Source organism: Lissotriton vulgaris, chromosome 8 (genome assembly GCF_964263255.1).
Source record: "Lissotriton vulgaris chromosome 8, aLisVul1.2, whole genome shotgun sequence".
NCBI classification, from domain to species: domain Eukaryota; kingdom Metazoa; phylum Chordata; class Amphibia; order Caudata; family Salamandridae; genus Lissotriton; species Lissotriton vulgaris.
This window is the reverse complement of record NC_141696.1, coordinates 1,388,761,768-1,388,782,721: the sequence shown is the minus strand read 5'-3', so window position 1 is coordinate 1,388,782,721 and position 20,954 is coordinate 1,388,761,768. Positions and strand designations below refer to the sequence as shown.

The 20,954-nt window shown below is 51.4% G+C and overlaps 1 protein-coding gene across 2 annotated transcripts in view; it reads right to left on the bottom strand.

Annotated features, from left to right (window-relative positions):
* Nucleotides 1–20,954, bottom strand: part of CHAF1B (chromatin assembly factor 1 subunit B) — a 337,605-nt gene that overhangs the window by 50,369 nt on the left and 266,282 nt on the right. The gene's annotated exons all lie outside the window — the stretch shown is intronic.

The following is a 20,954-nucleotide window of genomic DNA, read 5'->3' as shown; positions in this document are numbered from 1 at the left end:
GTCTTCACATGAGGGTACCACACGCCCAGTGTTGAGTGGTTGTGGTAGCTCTTTGGATTGCGATTTGATTAGCTCAAACAGTTTTCTCGGGCGGTTCTTTGCTTGGTTAAGTTGGAGGCGGAAGAAGTCCGATTTTGAGCGTTTTATTTTCCTGAAGTAGGCGTTTCTCTTCTTCTTCAATTCTTTTAGGTGCATTGCAGAGGGGGCTGATCTCCAGGTCCGTTCTGCCATTCGCATGTCTCTTCTATCTTCATTGAGACTCCCGTCGTACCATGGTTTGGAGATTTTAGTGGCGACTCTTTTTAGTTGCATAGGTGCAGCCTCATTGATTATCGAAGTCATAGTGTTGAGATAGTGGTCAGTCAGAGTTTGGACGTCCGAGGCGCCTGCAGGAGGGAGTAGGAGATTGCAGCTGTTAGGGGGCAGAGAGCCAGGGTTGAGCTTTTTCGAGTTTCTTTTCCAGACCTTGGGCTTGGAGAGTTGCACAGGGTTGACTTTGACTTTTTCGTTGATAAAGAATGTGATAATGTGATGATCTGACCAGTCACAAGGTTGTATGGATTCGAGTTGGATAGAATGCTCCTTGGAGATGATCAGGTCGATGGTAGAGCCTTTCTCATGGGTCGGACTGTTGCATATTTGGGTGAGGTTCAGGGCATCGAGGAAATTTTTAAGACTGTTTACCACTGCGTCGTTGCTATCATTCCAGCGGAGGTTGAAGTCACCAAGGTATATTTGGGTGAGCTGGCGACCGGAATTGGTTGAGATCATATCCATGATTTGTTGGGAGAAGGTGAGGTTGTCCCTGGGTGGGTGGTATATGCTGTGCAGAGTGCATATCGGTTTGTCCTCACTAATAATGTCGAGGCAGATGTATTCACAGGATGTTGGGGATGGCAGGGATGTGGAATTGACTTTCTGAACAGAGAGGTTGTTCTTGTATATGCATGCGATTCCGCCACCTATTTGGCCTGTTCTGTCGAGCCTGATAATGTGGAAGTTGGGAGGAACCAGAATGTCCATTATGGGTGTCGAGGATTCAGTTAGCCACGTTTCAGTCAAGATGATTAGGTCAAGGCCCTGCGATAAGAGGAGTTCAGCAATGGCTGCTGAGTGTTTCGTCGCCGATCTGCAGTTGAGAAGAGCGCATTTGAGACGGGGTGTGTAGAGGGTGTTAGATTGTTCTAGCGAGAGAGGGACTTTTCTAAGGTTATTGGGGATGGAGGCTCTGCTGTTTAATGTGGGTGGTCTAAGGGGATTTGGGTGTATCGTGGGAATGTTGCAGTGTGGGGTGCTTGTGTGAGTTTGGGGGGCTGGATCATAGGAGCGGAGAAGGGTGAGTGTGTCGAGGTCAGAAGAAGAGTTGTGGGTGCGGCGAGGGCGGTTGTTGCGATTAAGAGCTGGGATTGATGTCAGCTTGGGGCATAGCTGAGTGCGAGAGTTAGTCTGAGAGGTGGGGGACACATTTGGCGGGGAGGTGTGGATGTGTGAGGCGTTGCAGGGGCGATGCTGGGGACTACGGGAATTGCTGCGCCTATGAGCAGGGTTTGAAGCCTGGTGTGGGGCGTGGTGAGGGTGGGGGACCGCCGGCGGGGTAGGAGGCAGGTTGGGAAGGGGGGTGGAGGTGGCTGGGCGGTGTATAGGGCGTGTGGAGAGTCGTTCTTTGATGACCTGAATGTCTTCTTTGATCTGAGTGAGGGTGGCCATGATGTGTTCCATCGTAGGGTAGGTGGTGGGGGTGGGGGTGGCAGTCAGGGGTTATTGGCTGGCCAGGGAATTTGTGTGCAGGCGGGGGGAGGGCTGGTGTTCGGGCAGGTCTGCGTTGTGTTGGAGCGTGGGATGGGGTTAGGGAGGTGAGAGGTTCTGGACTGTTGGGGAGTGGATGGGGTAGGGAGGAAATTGATGTTATGGGTGGGGGCATTGGCGGTAGGCGTGGGGGACAACGTGTAGGCTGGGAGACTGGTAGCTGTGTTGGAAGGAGGATAGTAGGGGCTGAGAGTAGGAGGGGGAGTGGGAGTGGAGATGATCCTGTTAAGGGGAGGGGGCGTTAAATTAGGAGAGGGAGTACGTTCTGCGCAGTTGCTTGGTGGGTAGTGAGGACTGAGAATGGGGGGGGATAAAAGGGGGGAATTGTCAGAATGCGTGTTATTCTGGTGCTGGACTAAGTTGGGAGTGATAAGTGTGGGGATTGTGCTGTCAGCGCCGAGCGGGGTGTTAATGCCCGCTGTAGGTGTGATAGGTGTGTTGAGGGTATGTGTGGAGGTCCGCACGTTGGTGGAGGGGGCGGGGGAACGGGCGGCGTATGAGGGGGAGCGATCTATGTCTGTGATGGGGTGCTGAGTTGGGATAGTGAGGTTGTGGGTAGGGGATGGGAGGTCAGGGGTGGTAGGTGTGTCCCTGATTGAAAAGTATGCAGCTGAGAGGTCATGGTTGGTGGGATTGGGGGAGATATGCGTGTTTGTCCGTGACTTGGAGAGGTGTTCTTTGAAGGTGGGGAACATGTTGTCTAGCAGTTCCAGGTTCTTGTCTGTGGATTGTAATAGGACAATCCCGGTATTGTAAATAGTGATGGTGGCTCTGCCTGGAAAGACCCGGGATGGGGAGATGGAGAGAGTTTGGCTGTGTGTGGATTTTCTAGTCGAGGAGACGGTGAGAAGGGTGAAGAACGCTTTTCTCCATTGAGCTCTGCGTGTGGTGTGGAAAATGATATCGGTGTTCAGGGATCCATTAACCGGTGAGAAGTAGGTGTCAGCGAAGGGCTTTTCCGAGTGTGACCTAAGGAAGTTGTGTTTAAAGCGTTTGGCGGCTTTTTTGGTGAGTGATGGTGGGTATATGATTTTGTATGTATGTTTGCCGATGGGGTCCATGTTGCGTTGCAGGATTAGGTGGGTATGGGAGGATGCAGTAGTGGACTATAGTGGTACCAATGTGCAGAAAGACATGTTTGCAGAAAAACGGGTGCATACAGTAGGAAACACAATGATAAGTTACAGCAAGCAAGATGTTATAAAACAAAGTGACACTAGTAATCAGCCAGCCTTTCCAGGATATGAGAGTGAGCAGTAGGGCAAATACATACGGTAACTAGTAAGGTACAAGGTGTAGGAATAGGCATAATACTGATAATATATAAGGTTAGGGTACAATGGGTGCGTGCACTATACTATAGTTGATAATATTGATAGAATATGGAGGAAGGATCCAGATACACAATTTACAAGACTCAAAATTCAAAAATCGAGGGTGACACTGATTGTCAGTTCAAATAGTGTGAGGTAGCAATCTGTGCATTTACAAATGTTCAGAATACAAGTGAAAGTGGCACTAGTGAGGACTCCTAATATACGAGGTAATAGTCTGTGCATACAGGTGTTCAAAATACCGATATAGGTGTAGTACTACAATGATGTGTAAACACTCTGGCCTATATAAGGTAGTAATCTGAGCAATACAAATGTTTAGAGTAGAGCTAGAGCGTACTAATGCAGTGATGGCAAACACTCTTTCCTATATGAGGTAGCAGTCTGTGTAGTACATACATTCAGAAAAGGCTAAGAGAGCAATATTGCACAAATATAGTAATAGGTAGGCATTCTTTCATATATGAGGTAGTAATCAGGTCTAAACAAATAATAAAACTATAGTGAGAGTATAATAATATAGGCATAGGCCGGCATTCTGTTCTACTAGTCTAAAATACTATAATCCCATAGAAACTAGAGACTAGACTAAGATGGCCGCCAAATAGTTCAGATCAGGCAAGTAGTCCTTTGTTTGTTGCTAAGCAGGCTGGGAGAAAGAGAGAATAGTCCTCTTTTTGCTGCTATTGCTCTGAGCACCGGGGAAGAGATTCCACTTTCTGTTCAAGCAACCAGAGCTCAAGTCTGGCTGGGAATCTTATCTCTATGTGGGGGAGTTGAGCTGAAGGGGCACGTGGAAGACAGAAGGTATGGGGGGATTTATTGTTACAGTTTTATGGCCCCAGCCATTTTGTACAAAGGAATAGAGTTTTTCAGTGAGTTAGGCTTTTCAAAAAGAGAGCCGGTGGGTTGAGGAGCAACTGTAACTACTGGGCCCTAGGTCCCACTTGGATTGTAAAAAGTATATTCATTTGGAGACCACACAATTTTGATTTGCAATATTTTTTACTGTATAATTTTTTACGGGTATTTGAAACTGATGTGCTATCTGAAAGGAGGACAGCCAGATAAGTGGAACATAGAAGTGCCTCCTCTTAGAAGAGAAGTACATATTCCTAAGAGGAAACAACCAAAAGGATAAACTCAATGTTACGCAACACTAAGTTGAATAATTTCAAATGTACAGAAATAAGAGCTAGGCAATCAAAGCATACTTGAAGCCTCGTCTACGGTGCTCAGTCAAAATGACAAAGTAAATTGCCTATCTCTTTTCATGGTTATTTCTTGATTATCCCAAAAACAAAATCAGGGGTACAAGTTTAGCATTTCATGCCCAATTCCATGCACCAGAGGCAGGAACACTTCTAAAAAAAATTCTAAAACAATTTTGTAATTAGGAAGGTTCAGGAGTACAGAGCATCTGGTGATACATAGGATGAAATGCAGCAAAAACTCATTAAGATCGGATTATGTTGCTTAACCCTGTAAGTTGCATGTAGTGCTGTAGATTCTATGGCAGGACCGGAGGCTCAGATTATGCTTTTCTTTCTCCGCTCTTTATTCTCAACACAAAACACAGCAGCCTCAGAAAAGCTTCCAACAAAAAAATGCTTGTACATCAGATACATAGTAAAGCATTTCACATAAAAAGTTATAAAAAGTATTTGGTAACTACAACTCCCATCACTCCATCGTAGCAATCCACAACATTAGTCCTTCCATTATGTCCATTAACGTTAGATAGGGAGTCCCTTCTCTCTCTTCCTCCTCTTTCTTCGCTGCTCACGCATCCAGTCATGTATCATTTCCTTACTCTCCCTGTATTGTGTTTAATGCTTGTGGGAGGTAGAATAGTATTGTGTTTGGGGGCCAGGGGGGCTCCTGTGCTGTTTATTCCTTCCACAGAGCCCCGTTCGAGCCGCGGAAGCGTTTCTCGCTTCTAACGCATCTCTTTTTCCTCTTTTCTCGTTGCGGTACGCAATCACCCACTAGAAGGCGCTGCTGAGTCTCGTTGATCCTCAGCGCGGTTTTCCTCAAAGTGGAGCCACGCTGAGGAGATTAATCGCGAAGGAGCCTTGCCATTTTGCCGCCTCACTGAACGTCCAGGTTATGGGGTCTGTATTGCGGTTAGACCGCGGTGATCGCCTACGGGCAGGAATTGCACTCCAGAGTACTTGTTTGTGTGGTGGCGCGCTGTGGGTGTAGAGTGCGCCCTACATCTGCCAGTTTCTGGCTCTGAAAGAGCGTTGCAGTCCTTAGGTCTGCCCATATTTTGGTTGACTCCCACGCTGGTTGGGCAGTAATTGTAAGACTCTTCGGTCTATATCCTTTGACCATGGAACAGGACGATTATTATGAGGATGATTCCCAGTCCTATTTAAATGACGAGGAGTTCTATCACGCGGTGGACAGCTCCTTTTACCGCTGCGTCACCAAGGTGGTGGGTCCTATGGAAGAGCGCCTTTCAGCGCACACTGTAGAGGAGTGCGCAAAGATTGCTCATGCTCAAGGGGGAGCACCAGTAGTCCTCCAAGGTCCCTCAGGGGAGGGTCCCCCTGCCCCCTAGAAGCCCTGCAAGGAGGGGTTGCCCGAGGGGGCTCAGGGGGTGGATAATGGCGCCTTTGAGAGTCTGCGTGACACTTTCTTGGCAAAGGCGACCACCCTTCCCCTGGGCAGCCCTCGGCCCCTGAGCCTTCGGTGGCTTCGGGGACGGCTCCTCTATCTCCGGGTGGTGAATCCCCGGACACAGATGAGGATGAGGAGTCAGTGCACTCTTGGCACCCTTCGAGCTCAGCCGCTGAGTTGCCTCGGGACAGCTCAGACATGCTGGATCCGGATGAGATCATCCATCCGTGATCCGCGGCCTGGGCCCCGGGTGACAAGGTGACGAAGTTCGTGGCGAGTCGCCTGCGCAAGCCTTTAGAGTAAGAGGCTAGGGGGGTGTCTGCGTGGGGGGTGCCCGAGGCCCACGTTGGAAGGTAAAGTGTCCCTGACGTCGGAATTAGGCGCCAAGATGGCGACCTTCCTGGCAAAGTTAATGAAGGACCCGCCTAAAGGCACTGACCGCTCCTGGTGGTCATGCCAAGAAAAATTATTGGACGCGGTGGGGCCTATTAACAAGATCTTGGATATGGCGAAAGAGGCGAAAGTGACAGGGTCCACCATTTCTACAGAAGTCCTGTCGAACTGGGCGCAAAGGGTGATATTTTTTTAGGGAACCCCAATTGTGCCCTATCGACCGAACGCCAGAGATCCCTTCTAATTAAGCTAGACCCGAAATTGGGAGACCTGGCCTCCTCGGAGGCAGGGGCAGTAGCCCAAGGGGGCCTTTTTGGGGAACCTTTTATTAAAGAGTTGGGAAAATTTGTGTCAACCTTTACGTCCCTGGATAAGGCAAGGCCCTGGCGGTCACAATGCCAACAATAGAGGGCAAGGCTCCTGGCGAGGCCAGTAAAACACCTCAGCCAATTTTAACAAGTTCTACCCCACACGAGGGCAACGCTTCGGGGGTCGAGGATACAGGAAGAACTCTGGACCTAACAACTCGAACGGTGAGTGTTATCCCTGCGGATCAGGTTTAGATTGGCGGTCGACTAGCAGCCTTTCAGAGAGAATGGGCAGAGCTTACGGCGGACGCGTGGGTATTACAAACCGTCCACGGGTTCCATATAGAGTTTTACGACCAGCCCAAGCAGGTAGGTGCCCCACGCCCTATAGTCTTCTCTGTGTCAGATGCGCAGTTGATAGACGAGGACTCGGAGCTCCTTCGCAAACGGGCCGTTCGTCAATTAACTAGACATCCCTCAGCAATCTGTTTTTGGTGGACAAAACCGATGGAGGCAGGCGGCCGGTAATCAATCTCAAGGAATTCAACGGGTGGTTAGTTTATCAGCATTTCAAGATGGAGGGGATACACCTTCTCCGGGATGTCCTCCTTCCGCGAGACTGGATTGTGCGGTTGGACCTCAAGGACGCTTACCTTGTGGTTCCCATTCATTCCCCTCATCACCGTTTCCTACAGTTTATCTGGAGGGATCCATTGTTCGAATTCACCACCCTTCCGTTCGGACTTTCCTCAGCCCTGTGGTGTTTCACCAAAGTGTTGCACCCTGTGGTGGAATACCTGCAGGGACAGGGTATACGGATGATTGTCTATTTGGACGACATCCTGCTGATGGCGCAATTCCCTTTTGCAGGGGCTGGGATTTGTCATCAACAGAGACAAATCTGTCCTCGTGCTTTGTCAGAGGGTGGTATTCTTGGGGTTTGTCATAGACTCCGTCGAGGCATCACTCAGTCTTACGCCGCAGAAGATGTCCAAGATCGGACATGTCTTGCGACAGACAATTGCAAGGACCCAGACATCCTTACGGCAGATTGCCAGGGTGGTGGGGCTCCTGTCGTCTTCCATCCAGGCAATCTTCCCGGGGCCCCTTCATTACAGGGCGCTTCAACGCCTCAAGGTGCATCATCTTCAGAGGGGCATGTCCTACGACCAGATGGTTCCTCTCTCGGAGGAGGTTAAGGAAGAAATGTTGTGGTGGCTGACTCGCATGGAAGCTTGGAACGGTCGGGCGATCTTCGGGTCAGTCCCAGATGAACAAGTTACTTACCTTCGGTAACGATATATCTGTAAGAAACATTAGTTAGTGTTAGATTCCTTACCTTAGAATATCCCCAGGCGTCAGTCTGGATCCGGAAACTTTTGCGTAGCAGTACCCCTGCGCGTCGGTAGGCGTCGTCTGCAGGCGTCCCCTGCGGCTCCGCGTCCGTCGTCGGCGTCGTGCGCCGTGATGACGTCGCTGGAGTACATAGACGCCGCCTCCGCGCGCTGACGTCAGTTCTTTGCACACAGCTTTTCCGCGCCAGGAGACGCAGAGCCATGAGAGAACCAACACTGGTGCCATGTACAAACTAGGGCCCTGAAAGGGATGACCTTAACCCTAGGTATCAGTTCGCAGAACGGGGAGGATGGGTGGGTTCGGTAAGGAATCTAACACTAACTAATGTTTCTTACAGATATATCGTTACCGAAGGTAAGTAACTTGTTCATCTGAAAGAAACACGTTAGTGTTAGATTCCTTACCTTAGAATACATACCCCAGCAATACCAACCCCGGTGGTGGGTCTGCGAACCAATACAAAACTACACCAGAAAGTCCTGGAGGACAGAACGGCCAAAGAAGCCATCCCTCCGGACTTGACTGTCCAGGCAGTAGTGCCTCGCAAAGGTGTGCAGCGAGGCCCACGTAGCCGCCTGGCAAATGTCCTGCAAGGGGACTCCCCGGCCCAGGGCAGTAGTAGCCGCCGTGGCCCGAGTGGAATGGGCCCTCAGCCCAACAGGAGGCTCCTTCCGAGCCAAAGAGTAGCACGCTTTGATGCAGAGGACGACCCATCGAGAGATGGTTCGTTTACAAACCGCCCGTCCCTTCTTCGCACCCACGTAGCCAACAAACAGTTGGTCATCCACCCGGAACTGGCGTGTGCGATCCATGTAAAATGAAAGCGCACGTTTTGGGTCCAGACGATGGAGCCGCTCTTCATCCTTTGAAGGATGCGGAGGCGGGAAGAAGGAAGGGAGGGTGATGGACTGCCCGATGTGAAAGGCCGAAACAACCTTGGGCAGGAAAGAAGGTCTAGTCCTCAGAACCACCTTGTCAGGATGAATGGACAGGAAAGGAGGTTGGACAGAAAGAGCCTGGAGCTCACTCACCCTCCTGGCAGAGGTGATGGCAACCAGGAAAGCCGTCTTTAAAGTCAGGAGACGGAGAGGGCAAGAATGAAGGGGCTCAAAGGGAGCACACATCAGGAAAGTTAGAACCAGGTTCAAATCCCACTGAGGCATCACAAACGGAACAGGTGGAAACATGTGAGTGATGCCTTTCAAGAATCGAGTTACAATCGGGGATTTGAACAAAGAAGGCTGATCAGGAAGCCTCAAAAAGGCTGAAAGGGCAGAAAGGTAGCCCTTGATAGTGCCCAGAGCAGAGCCCTGCTGGGCAAGAGAAAGAAGAAACAGAAGAACCTCCGAAAGAGGGGCAGAAAGAGGATCCACAGCCTTTGCTGTGCACCATGCCACAAATCTGTTCCACCGACAGGCGTATACCGACTTAGTGGAGGGACGCCTGGCTGCCAGAATAACATCACAAACTTCAGGAGGCAAGTCAAATGGCCTCAACTGCCGCCGCTCAATCTCCAAGCATGGAGGTGGAGACTGGACAGGTTCGGGTGGAGGACCGTCCCCTGCTGCTGCGACAGAAGGTCCTCCTGAAGGGGCAGGCGGATCGGGGGACCGACTGACATGCTGAGTAGCTCGGGATACCAGTACCTTCGAGCCCAGTCCGGAGCCACAAGGATAACTTGGGCCCGGTCGCGCCTGATCTTCTTCAGCACTCTGGGCAGAAGTGGTATAGGCGGAAAGGCGTATAACAGACCGCAACTCCACTCGCGCCGAAAGGCGTCGCCGTGCGAGTGCCGTCTTGGAAACTCCAACGCGCAGAACTGATGACATTGCGCGTTCTCTTCTGTGGCGAATAGATCTAACCAAGGCTCTCCCCATTGCAGAAAGAGGCCTTGCGCCACGTCCGAGTTCAGTCGCCATTCGTGATCCATCGAGCACCGACGGCTGAGTTCGTCCGCCCTGGCGTTCAGAGAACCTGCCAGGTGTTGAACCGTCAAAGTCACGCCCTGACGTTCCAGCCACTGCCAGAGGCGCAGAGCCTCCTGGCAAAGGGTCCACGACCCCACTCCGCCCTGTTTGTTGCAGTACCACATGGCGGTGGTGTTGTCGGTGAACACCTGCACTACACTCCCGTTGACAAAGGGGAGGAATGCCTTCAGTGCTAGACGAATCGCCCGTAGCTCCAACAGATTGATATGGAGCCGGGACTCCGCCGGAGACCAGATGCCTCTGATCTCTGCCTCTCCCAAGTGGCCCCCCCAGCCCTGGAGGGACGCGTCCGTCACGACAACGTGCTCCGGGTGGGGAAGGGAGAGGGACTTGCCCCTGACCCAATCGCGGTCCGTAAGCCACCACTGCAGTTGTCTCGCAGTGCCCTCCGAGATCAAGACGTGGTCGGACAAGTTGCCCTGATGCTGGGCCCACTGAAACTTCAGGTCCCACTGCAGAGCCCGCATCCGCCACCTGGCGTGATGCACCAGAAGGATGCAGGAAGCCATCAGTCCCAGCAGCCGCAGCGTCAACCTGACCGAGACTCGGGATAGCGGCTGAAAGATGGGAATCAAAGCCTGAATATCCCGAACCCGCCGTTCCGGAGGATAAACCCGAAACTGCGCCGAGTCCAGAACCGCTCCGATGAAAAGGAGCTTTTGAGAGGGACACAGGTGTGATTTCGGCACGTTGATGGAGAACCCCAGGTCGTGCAAGAGGTCTGCCGTCATCTGAAGGTGGTGGACGACTGTTTGGGGCGAGCCCGCCTTCAACAACCAATCGTCTAGGTAGGGGAAGACTGAAACCCCCAACCTGCGCAGATGGGCTGCGACCACCGCCATCACCTTTGTGAACACCCGTGGGGCGCTGGTAAGGCCGAAGGGGAGCACGATAAACTGAAAGTGCTCCTGGCCTACCGTGAACCGCAGGTAACGCCGGTGGGCCGGCAGGACGGGGATGTGAAAATAGGCGTCCTGCAAGTCCAACGCTACCATCCAGTCTTGCGGGTCTAGAGCAGCCAAGACCTGAGCTAACGTCAACATCTTGAACTTCTCCTTCCGGAGGAAGCCGTTGACGTTCCTTAGATCCAAGATAGGACGTAGGCCCCCCTTGTCCTTCTTGGGCACCAGAAAGTAGTGGGAATAACAGCCACGCCCTACTTCTGGCCCAGGAACGCGCTCGATGGCCCCCTTGGCCAAGAGGGCCGTAACTTCCTCCTGCAGAAGTGTCAAGTGGTCCCCCGACACACGGTGGTTCTGCGGTGGCATGGCTGGAGGAGAGGTCTCGAAGGGGAGGGAGTAGCCCCTTCGGACAATTTGCAGCACCCACCTGTCCGAAGTGATCGTGCGCCAGTGAGCGTGGTGATGGCGAACCCTGCCACCCACTGGCGTCACCTGGGGCCGAAAGCACGGACTAGGAGGATTTTGGGGTAGATGCTGCGGGGGAAGGTGTGGTCTGACCCCGCCGTTGTCCCCGACCGCCACCACGGCGGTTTCCACGGCCGCCACCGCGTTGGAAGGATTGTTGCGGCGCGTGGCTGGCAGCACGTGTGGGGGCGCCCCTTCCTTGGCCACGAAAGGGACGAAACGAACCCGGTTGCTGACGCTGGGTCGAGAGACCCAAGGACTTGGCCGTGACCCTGGAGTCCTTGAAGCGTTCCAGCGCGTGGTCCGCTTTGTCACCGAACAGGTGACAGCCATCAAACGGCATGTCCATCAGAGTATTTTGGACATCAGCCGAAAAATTGGCGGATCTCAGCCAGGCGTGACGACGAATCGCCACCGTCGTAGACATAGCTCTGCCCAGCGAGTCGGTCGTATCAAGACCACACCGAATTGAATATTTCGCTGCATCCCGGCCCTCAGCCACAGCCTGACCGAGCTTTGCCCGCACCTCCATGGGGCATTCCGGCAGCAGCTCCGCGACCGTATCCCACACAGAGTGGGTGTAGCGGCCCAAGAGGCAGGCGGTGTTGCAAGACCGCAGGCCCAAACTAATGGACGAGAAGACCTTTTTGCCAAACTGGTCATACCTCTTGGATTCCCGGTCGGGCGGGGCCGACGGGAATGCGGACTGGGAGGTCGAGGCCTGGATCACCAGACTCTCAGGAGTGGGGTGGGTAGACAGGTACTTGGGGTCGTCCGGACAAGGACGGTGGCGCCTGGCCACGTTCCGATCAACAGGCGCACCTGAAGCGGGCCTGGACCACGTGCCCAACAGAACGTCAGACAAGGCTTCATTAAACGGCAGCAGAGGCTCCAATGGGCATGACTGCGGTTTGAAGACCTCGGTGAGGATGTTAGGCCTCACGGCCGCGACGGGGAGCTCAAGGTTTAAGGCCTTGGCAGCCCTCATCAGCACCACAGAATAGGCAGCTCCCTCCACCGATGCCACGGTTGGAGGAGAGATCAGACCAGGGTTAGGGGAGTCGTCCAAACCACTGGCATCCCCCAAGTCACCCGTCCAGTCCGGGTCATACTGGCACTCGCGAGCCAGAGGGTCCTCGGACCCCTCCCAACCTTCACCGTACTCCTCATCCTCTCCGTATTCGGAGTCAATGATGAAGACCGGCTCCTCGGGGTTCATGGGCCCCATCGGCGCCGGGGCCGGCGTCGATCGACGCCCGTCCGGCGCCGCGTCCGGCGTCGGAGAAGGTAAGGGGACGGCGCCGCCCGGAGCCGGCGCCGGAACCCCACCGCCGGCCGGAACCGGCAGCGGAGAACCGGCGCCGCGCGGGGGCGGCGTCGGGGGTAACCCCGATGGTAACGGCGCCGGGGAGGCCGGAAGACCAGCCGGCGCCGATCCCGAAGGCCCCTGCGGCGCCGGGGTCGGAGCCGTCGGCGGCGCCGGGGCCGGAGCACCCGACGGCGCCGAGGCAGGGACACCCGAACCGCCAGGGCCCCCAGACGGTAGCACTGGGCCCGAAGGCGCCGTAGGCCCCGTCGGAGAAGCGAGCGCCCTCATGGCCATGAGGAACGCCTCGATCTCCTCAGGCGTCGCACCATGCCCAGGGACCGGAGGGTATGAGGCAGGCCGCGCCGGCGACTCTCGCGGAGCCGCGGGGATGGGATCACCCGAGCCCCCGGCCGCATCGCGCGAGCGTCGGGGGTACGATGACGACGCCCCGACTTCTTGTGCTTCTTACCTGACGAGGATGACGAGTGGCGTCGGCTTCCGGAGCGCCCGGCGCGGCTCCGCGACCGCTCCCTCGAACGCTCTCTCGACCTCCGGCCGGACCGGGACCGCTCCCGGTCCCGACGTGGGGCCGACACCCGGAGCTCCAGCAGCTTGCGGGACCGCTCCCGTCTAGCCTTGTTGGTAAGGGCCCGGCAGTCGACGCAGGAGTCCACGTCGTGGTCGGGGCCCAGACACCGGAGGCAGAGGCGGTGATGGTCTGTGACCGACATCGTGCGCTCACAGCCATCGCAATTCTTAAATCCTGGCATCCTATCAGGCACAATAGAGAAAAAGACAATCGAAAAACTTGGTCAAAGACCGGAGTACTGCTCTTCAGATCTGCGTCCACTGGCGCGGAAAAAAGAAGAACTGACGTCAGCGCGCGGAGGCGGCGTCTATGTACTCCAGCGACGTCATCACGGCGCACGACGCCGACGACGGACGCGGAGCCGCAGGGGACGCCTGCAGACGACGCCTACCGACGCGCAGGGGTACTGCTACGCAAAAGTTTCCGGATCCAGACTGACGCCTGGGGATATTCTAAGGTAAGGAATCTAACACTAACGTGTTTCTTTCAGATCTGGTAATCGAGTCAGACGCCAGCAGGTCCGGTTGGAGGGGGGAGGGGGGTGGAGGGTGCTGCAGAGATTTCTCCACAGGCACCTGGTCGTCAGAAAAACAGAAGTTGCACATCAACTGTTTGGAGCTTCGGGCGGGTTCTTTAGCAGTACGCTGCTGGACCAGAGATTCAGCGAGGTTGTGTGTACTGTTGAAGATGGACAACCTCTCAGCTGTGCGATACGTAAATCATCTGGGAGGTCCACGGTCCCGAGCTCTGGCAGTTTTAGCGAAAGAGTTCTGGGATTAGTCTGGCCCATTATGTATCTGTGAAGGCAGAGTACTTACCGGGCCAGGCCAATCAGGTAGCAGACTGGCATTCCAGACACCTGCGGGACTCCAGTCAGTGGATGTTGGACGTTCAGGTTTTTCAGTGTCTGAACGATCGGTGGGGCCCTTTCTCAGTAGACCGGTTTGCGTCTCGCTTAGACCATCAGCTTCTGAGGTTCTTCAGTTGGAGGCCGGATCCTCCAGTGGAAGCCACAGACTCATTCCTCCAGGATTGGAGTCGGGAGAGGCCCTTTCCGTTTCCCCCCTTTTCGATGGTGGTGCGGACGGCGGCCCACGTTCGCCGACAGAATGTGGAGCTGGTGACGCCGCTCTGGAGATACCAAGTTAGATTTCCAGTTATTCTGGAACTTTCTTGGGATTCTCCAATCCTACTCCCCCGGTTTCCTCACCTACTACTCAATCCGGATCGGGAGCCGCATCATCTCATCGTTCAGGGCTCTCTCAGTCTCATGGCATGGAGGCTTTCCGGCAACGCTGGTCGCTCCCGGGCCTTACGAGACATGCTGAAGGACTTTTGTCAAAGGCCTAGGCAAACAGTACTGTGAAGCGCTACTAATCCGCTTTGACTAAGTGGGTGCGTTGGGGTCTTCGACAGGACTTGGATCCCTTGGTCGCGGGAATCTTTCCCATTCTGAATTTTTGGGCGGAGCTGGCCACGGATGGCTTTGCGTACCGAACAATTAACGCTGTGCGTTCAGCGATTTTAGCGACTCATCATCCGGTGGAAGGGGCACCGGTTGGGGAACACCCTTTTGTGTGCAGACTCTTACGAGGGATCTGGTTGTTGTTACCCCCGGAACCTCGCTACTCGGTCCTCTGGGACGTCAATGTGGTTTTGAACCTATTTCTATCTTGGCAGCCTAATAGATACCTGTCCTTGAAGGAACTCTTGGCCAAGTTGGCTATGCTTTTATGTTTGGTATCTTGTCGAAGAGTGTCAGATGTTCGTGCTTTGGACATCTCAGCACTGGGTTTTTCCCTGGATGGAGTTACTTTTACAGTGGGGCGTCGCACAAAATCCGCATCCAGAACAATTTCGTATCTGGCTTTTGTGGATGTTCCAAAATTGTGTGTTGTTCAATGCCTGAAAACTTATGAAGATATGACTTTAGATATTCATCCTCCAGGCGAACAACAATTGTTAATTGCCTTGCGAAAACCACACAATGCAGTCTCTTCCCCCACCATAGCCAGGTGGGTGCGCTGGGTCATGCAAGAGGCAGGTATAGATACCAAGCGTTTTGTAGCTCACTCTGCCAGGGGGGGCATGGCCTCTAAGGCTTTCTTTGTAGGAGCTCGTTTGGAGGATTTGATGCGGGCCGCAGACTGGTCCTCTGATTCCACGTTTAAGAGGTCTTACTTTAAACCTGTAGTGGATATTGCTCATTTGGTGGTGAGTAAGCTTTGAACTACCATAATCTGAACCTCCGGTCCTGCCATAGAATCGAAATTTGCCTAGCTTACGTAACGGTAAGTTTCAATTCTATTAAAGACACGGAGGCGAGGTTTATTTGTATGCTATGAAAATCCACCTAGCAATCTCCGCCTTAGAAATGGCCTGACCTTTATAAGACTGCAAAAAGCCACAAACAGTTGTTGCGACTGCGAAAAGGATTTGGTTCTATCTACGTAGTACATTGGAGCATTCTTGAGATCAAGTGTAGTGCCCATCTGAAGTGTAGTGTCTGGAAAGGGTGGAGACCACCCTGGGTAAGAATTTCAGACTGGTCCTAAGAACCACAGTCATGATAGACCTGGATTAAAGGTTCCTGCAATGTGAGGCCCTGTAGTTCACGAATACACCTGAAAAACGTTATAGCTACCAGGAAGGCAACCTTCCAGGACACGAACTGCAAAAGGAATGAATGAGGTTACTCAAAGAGTGGCCCCATAAGTCTGGTGACAGCAATATCGAAATTCCATGTGGGTCCTGAAGGAAACATTGGGAGAATTACAAGTTTAAAGACCTTATATATGCTAGATGTAGCTGAATTGACATGGAACCTAACACTGACTAAGTGAGTGGGGTAGCAAATGTTTAGGACCATAGGTATAAGAGGGATTATGTGCTTTGGAGTGCAGTAGAGTATGTGCAGTAGTGGACAAAAAGTTTCCACTTATCAGCATAGCAGGTGCATGTAGTGGGCGTATGGGGTTCCATGAATATGTCCATGCACTCTTGAGGTAGGTCAAGGTAACCTATCTCTAGGACCTCAGGAGCTGATCCAAGCTATCCTGTCGCGCAAATTAGTCCACAATAACAATTTAAATGATTTGAAGTATTTTGTCATAGACGCAGTCCCCCTATCTAAGAGAGGTGGAGATAGGGAGAAAAGACTTCGACAGTTGGAAAGCCAGTATATAGTGCTACTTAATAGTAAAATTCCGAATGGACTCAATATGGGGGAGGACCTTCATAACTTCTTGTAAATCTATACCAAGTACAGGAAGGGATATTTCTTTCCATAAACTGATATTATGGTCCATCCTTAAATACTTCTCCTCATATGTACAATGGTTGTTTAATTAGCTTTTTAAATCTTGGCTTTTTAATACCTTGTTTTAACGCTATTTATGAAATTCAGGTTTTACTGTTTTTATGGTTTTACCTATATTTTGGGAATGCGTTGAGGACATTATATCTGATTATTACTGGATTTGGACACATGTAAATATATGAAATGTCTTGATTGCTGTTATGTTAACTATTTGACCAGGATCTGAAAATTGCTCTGATAAAACTGCTGATTATATCTTACCACCGATTCACTTTAGCACTTTTCTTATAGTATCTGCTGCCATTACTGTTTACATCGTTAGTAATTTTGCTCATCAATATTTGAAAATAATGTTGAGCACTTTTTCACTTTTTTGTGGTTGGTTTAATCTGCCTCTCCTTTATACTGTAGACATTATTAGTTGTACATACTCAATTGTGTCGATCATGGGCACTTGCCCTATATAACCATTACAAAATCAAATATTGTTGTAGAATATTGCAATAATTTTATTTTACTGAAATTATGTTATTAGGTTTTATTATACTTAAACTTCTCAGCAAACTAATGTGTATTGACAACATAAGTATGTTTTCACTGTTTATGAAAGTCTATAGGTGGAGTTAAGTGTGCTTTTTAGACTATTTAAACCACCTGAGTCTCTGGGTAGATCATGTGATCAAGTCCGGTTTTGCCGGACGAAACGATTCATGCTGCTGCCCATTTTTGAATAAATTCTCACTTTTGCACTCTTTATTCGTGGTCTGTACCTGTTTTTGCACCGGAGTTCGTGGGAGCCCTCGTGCCTGCAGGATTGTGAATATATATATATATATATATATATATATATATATATATATATATATATATATATATATATATATATATATATATATATATATATGAACCTAACACTGACTAAGTGAGTGGGGAAGCAAATGTTTAGGACCATAAGTATAAGAAGGATTATGTGCTTTGGAGTGCAGTAGAGTATGTGCAGTAGTGGACAAAAAGTTTCCACTTATCAGCATAGCAGGTGCATGTAGTGGGTGTATGGGGTTCCATGAATATGTCCATGCACTCTTGAGGTAGGTCAAGGTAACCTATCTCTAGGACCTCAGGAGCTAAATCACCAGGCTAAACTGTCCAGGGTCCGGATGTCCGGCTATCATTGCTTTGTGAGAGACGCTCCAGTCTTTTGGGAAGCTTCTCGCAAGGGGTGATGGACATTTCTAGAAAGGTCTCTAGAGCATGGTTGTCTGTCCCATGCTGGAACCACCAGGGTAACGATGAGGGATGTTTGCTTGAGCTTCCTGTCAACATAAGATCAGTGGGAGAGGAGGAAAAGCATAAACAAAGATCCTGGACTAATTAATTCACAGAGCATTGCCAATGTGTAGAAACCTGGTAGCAAACCTGGTGCATTTTGTGTTTGTGTAACAAAAAGGTCTATGTTTGGGGTGCCCCATCTCTACAAATAGTTTAGTAGGACCCGAGGGTGGTGTGTCCACTCGTGCTGAGCAGGTCTGCAAAGCAGTTGTCCACTCCTGGATGATATTCAGTCAGATTAACTTTGTGATGATGTCCCAGGGCCAGATATGCTGCACTAGGACAGACAGCTGAAAGGAGGGTTTGCCTCCTTGCATTTTGTAGGTGGAAATGGTGGACATGTTGTCTGTGCCTTGAATGCTCTGAAGAAAGGCTTTGGGAGCTAGATGAATGGCTAACAGTTCAAGTGGTTGATGTGGAGCCCAATTTGATGATGTGGAGCCCAATTTGATGATGTGGCCATGGAATGGCATGCTGTTGAGGTGTGTTTCCAAGCCAATTTGAGATGAGTCTGTAGTATTGCACACTTGCAGCACTGAGTATGCCAGGCAGCAGATTGTTGCTGTTACATCACTGGAGAGATGATGGGTGTTTGCCCTTACCAACACTAGCTCTTCTAACTGACCCTCCACTTGTGACCACTTGCTTGAGAGGCACTCCTCAAGCAGGTGCATGTGTAGTCTGGCGTGGGCCACTATGGGAATGCATGGCGCCATCATTCCCACAAGGCGCATCACTGTGTAGGCTTAAAGTGGACAGAATGGCTAAAATAAAAAGATGCTGCTGGAATGCTTGTGTTCTCTGGGGGCTTGGGAAAGCTTGGCCCAAAACAGAGTTCAGTACTGACCCAAAGAGAGGTTAAATTTGGAGCAGCTCTAAGTGTGAATTGGTGGCTTTCCCCATGAACCCCAGACTGCATTGCAGGGAGATTAGGTCCTGAGTGTGGGTTAGTGATTCCAGTCTGATTGCGCTCTTGATTAGCCAGTCATCAAGGTAGGGTAAGACATGATTTCCTGAAGAGAGCAACTACCACTGTTAAACACTTGCTAGATACCCTTGGTGCCGCGGTGACGCCAAAGGGCCTCATTGGGAATGAGAAGTATAGAAAGTAGACAGTTTTCCCCTAATGTTGATGGGGCACTGGCTTTATGGCTCCTTTGAGTAGGAGCGTCTGAACCTCATCTTGCAGCGGAGATTTTCTGGACAGAGGGTGTGGGTGCAAGGTGGGATATTTGGTGGTACTGAGAGGAGTCCTAGCCAGCAGCCGTTCTCAATCATGGATAGGACCCTCAGGTCTGTGGTGATCTCTTCCCAGCAGAGCAGGAATCCCTGAAGTCTCCCCACCGACAGGTGATGTGTGATCGGGGGAGATGCAGGCCAAGTCATATTTTGGAGACAGAAGCTTCCTTACTGGGGGTGCCTCTAGCTCAACCTGTGTGGCTATTCCCTCTAACAAGCCATGGGTAAATAACCGGTCACCCGGTGCATAATAACCCTGTTGTTGCCGATGGTAGGGATGGGTTTGATCTGGGAAGTGGCTTTTGAGACGCCTCTAGCTTAATGACTGTGAAATATGCTCCTGCCAGACGAACTGAAGAGCACCCATCGCTTTGGAGTTTTTTTGTGTCATTCTTGATATTTCTGACCATGGTACCAACCTGCAGTCCAAACCGGTGCTCGCCATTGAAAAACAGGGTGATTAGGTGCAACAGCTCTGGCTTGAAGCTGTACATGCCAAGCCAGGAATGGGTTCCAAAGTATAATGGAGGTGTTCACTCCCCTGACAGCAGTATCTGCTGCATCCACTGCACACCTGATGGTGCCACTGAAAATAGCCTGGCCTTCCTTAACTAACTCTTCCCTTATTTTACAATACTGCTCAGGAAGGTACTGAAGAAGCCCCTCCATTTCCTCCAAGTGGGCTCTATTGTAGCGAGAAAGGAGGCTTAATGAAATGGTGATGCACCAGTGCTACTTTCTTCCCCACAGCATAAATCTGCTTGCTCTCCTTGTCAGGAGGCGTAGTTTCCCCAGTAACCTTGGCTGCTGCTCTCGTTCTAGCAGCGGTAACCACTAACAAATCTGGGAGAATAGAACTCTTGATGTAAAGGGAGTCTGAGGTCTCCAGTTTATATTTCTTTTAAATATATGGTGTCACCACACATGATTTGACTAGCTCTTTAAAAATATCAGGGTAAGATTTAATCATCCCAATGTGAATTGGAGGTACTGGACAGAGCGCTCTGTCTTTGACAGACTCCAATAGTCATCCTTCTCAGGGGTGGCTTACATCTCTACATTGTGGTCGGTGGCCGCATGTTGAATGATGCTGTGCTACGCCTTGGTGTCATCTGACATGGAGGCCCATGATTGGGACAGGTTCTAAATCTGGGTCTGTCTGAGGGTTTACATCATAATCCTCCCCCATATCTCCTGAGGTACCCCAGTAGACTAGAGCAACGTCCTCGGCCTCGGAATAATGGGCTAGGACTACCAGTATCAGAGTAGGACTCTGGGGAACCCTGAGAAGGTAGCACAGGAAATGATGGTAGAATAGGTGAAGAGAAAAGTTGATGTGGTGGTTGTGATGGTGGAGGAGGAGGAGCGCGTGCTGGAGGAGAAGGTGGTGGCAGAAGCGGAGCAAAAACGTTGTCTTTGGGCCTCTTTGCGGGCAAGAGGAGCACAGGAATGTCCGATGGTAGGACCTCCTCAAAGGCAAGCCTGCATTTATTTGACAGGGTCTTCTTCGAGATGGAGATATTGCCTATGCATGGAAGGATGGCGATCCTCCTCTCTTTCATCCAACTCTTGCTGCAAGCTCTCGAAGATAGAGCGTTTCTTTGGCATCAAGAGAGGAGGGTCTCTGATCCAATGGTAGCTTTTGTACCGATGGCAGCTGCTTCGGTGCTGATGGCGTTTTTTCCTTCAACAAGAGAGATGGGTTCTGCATCAACAGGTGCCCTCAGACTTGAGAATGGCAGAGGGTTGTGGTCCCTGGAGGGCCTTTTCACAACTCCAAGGCCTTGCTTCGGTGTTAACAAGTGCCCAAGGGCGGTGGTGCAGCTAAACGTGCTACCGGCTTCAGGACAGGGCTCAATGTCAATCCCCCAGAGGGGAGGAGCTCTGCTCAGACGTGCAGGAGTTTGTGACCTTTGAGAAGGCATTTGGCATCCACAGTACTCACGCTAGGAGTGGTCTTCTAACATGGTCCGGAGCTGACCAAAATGGGTG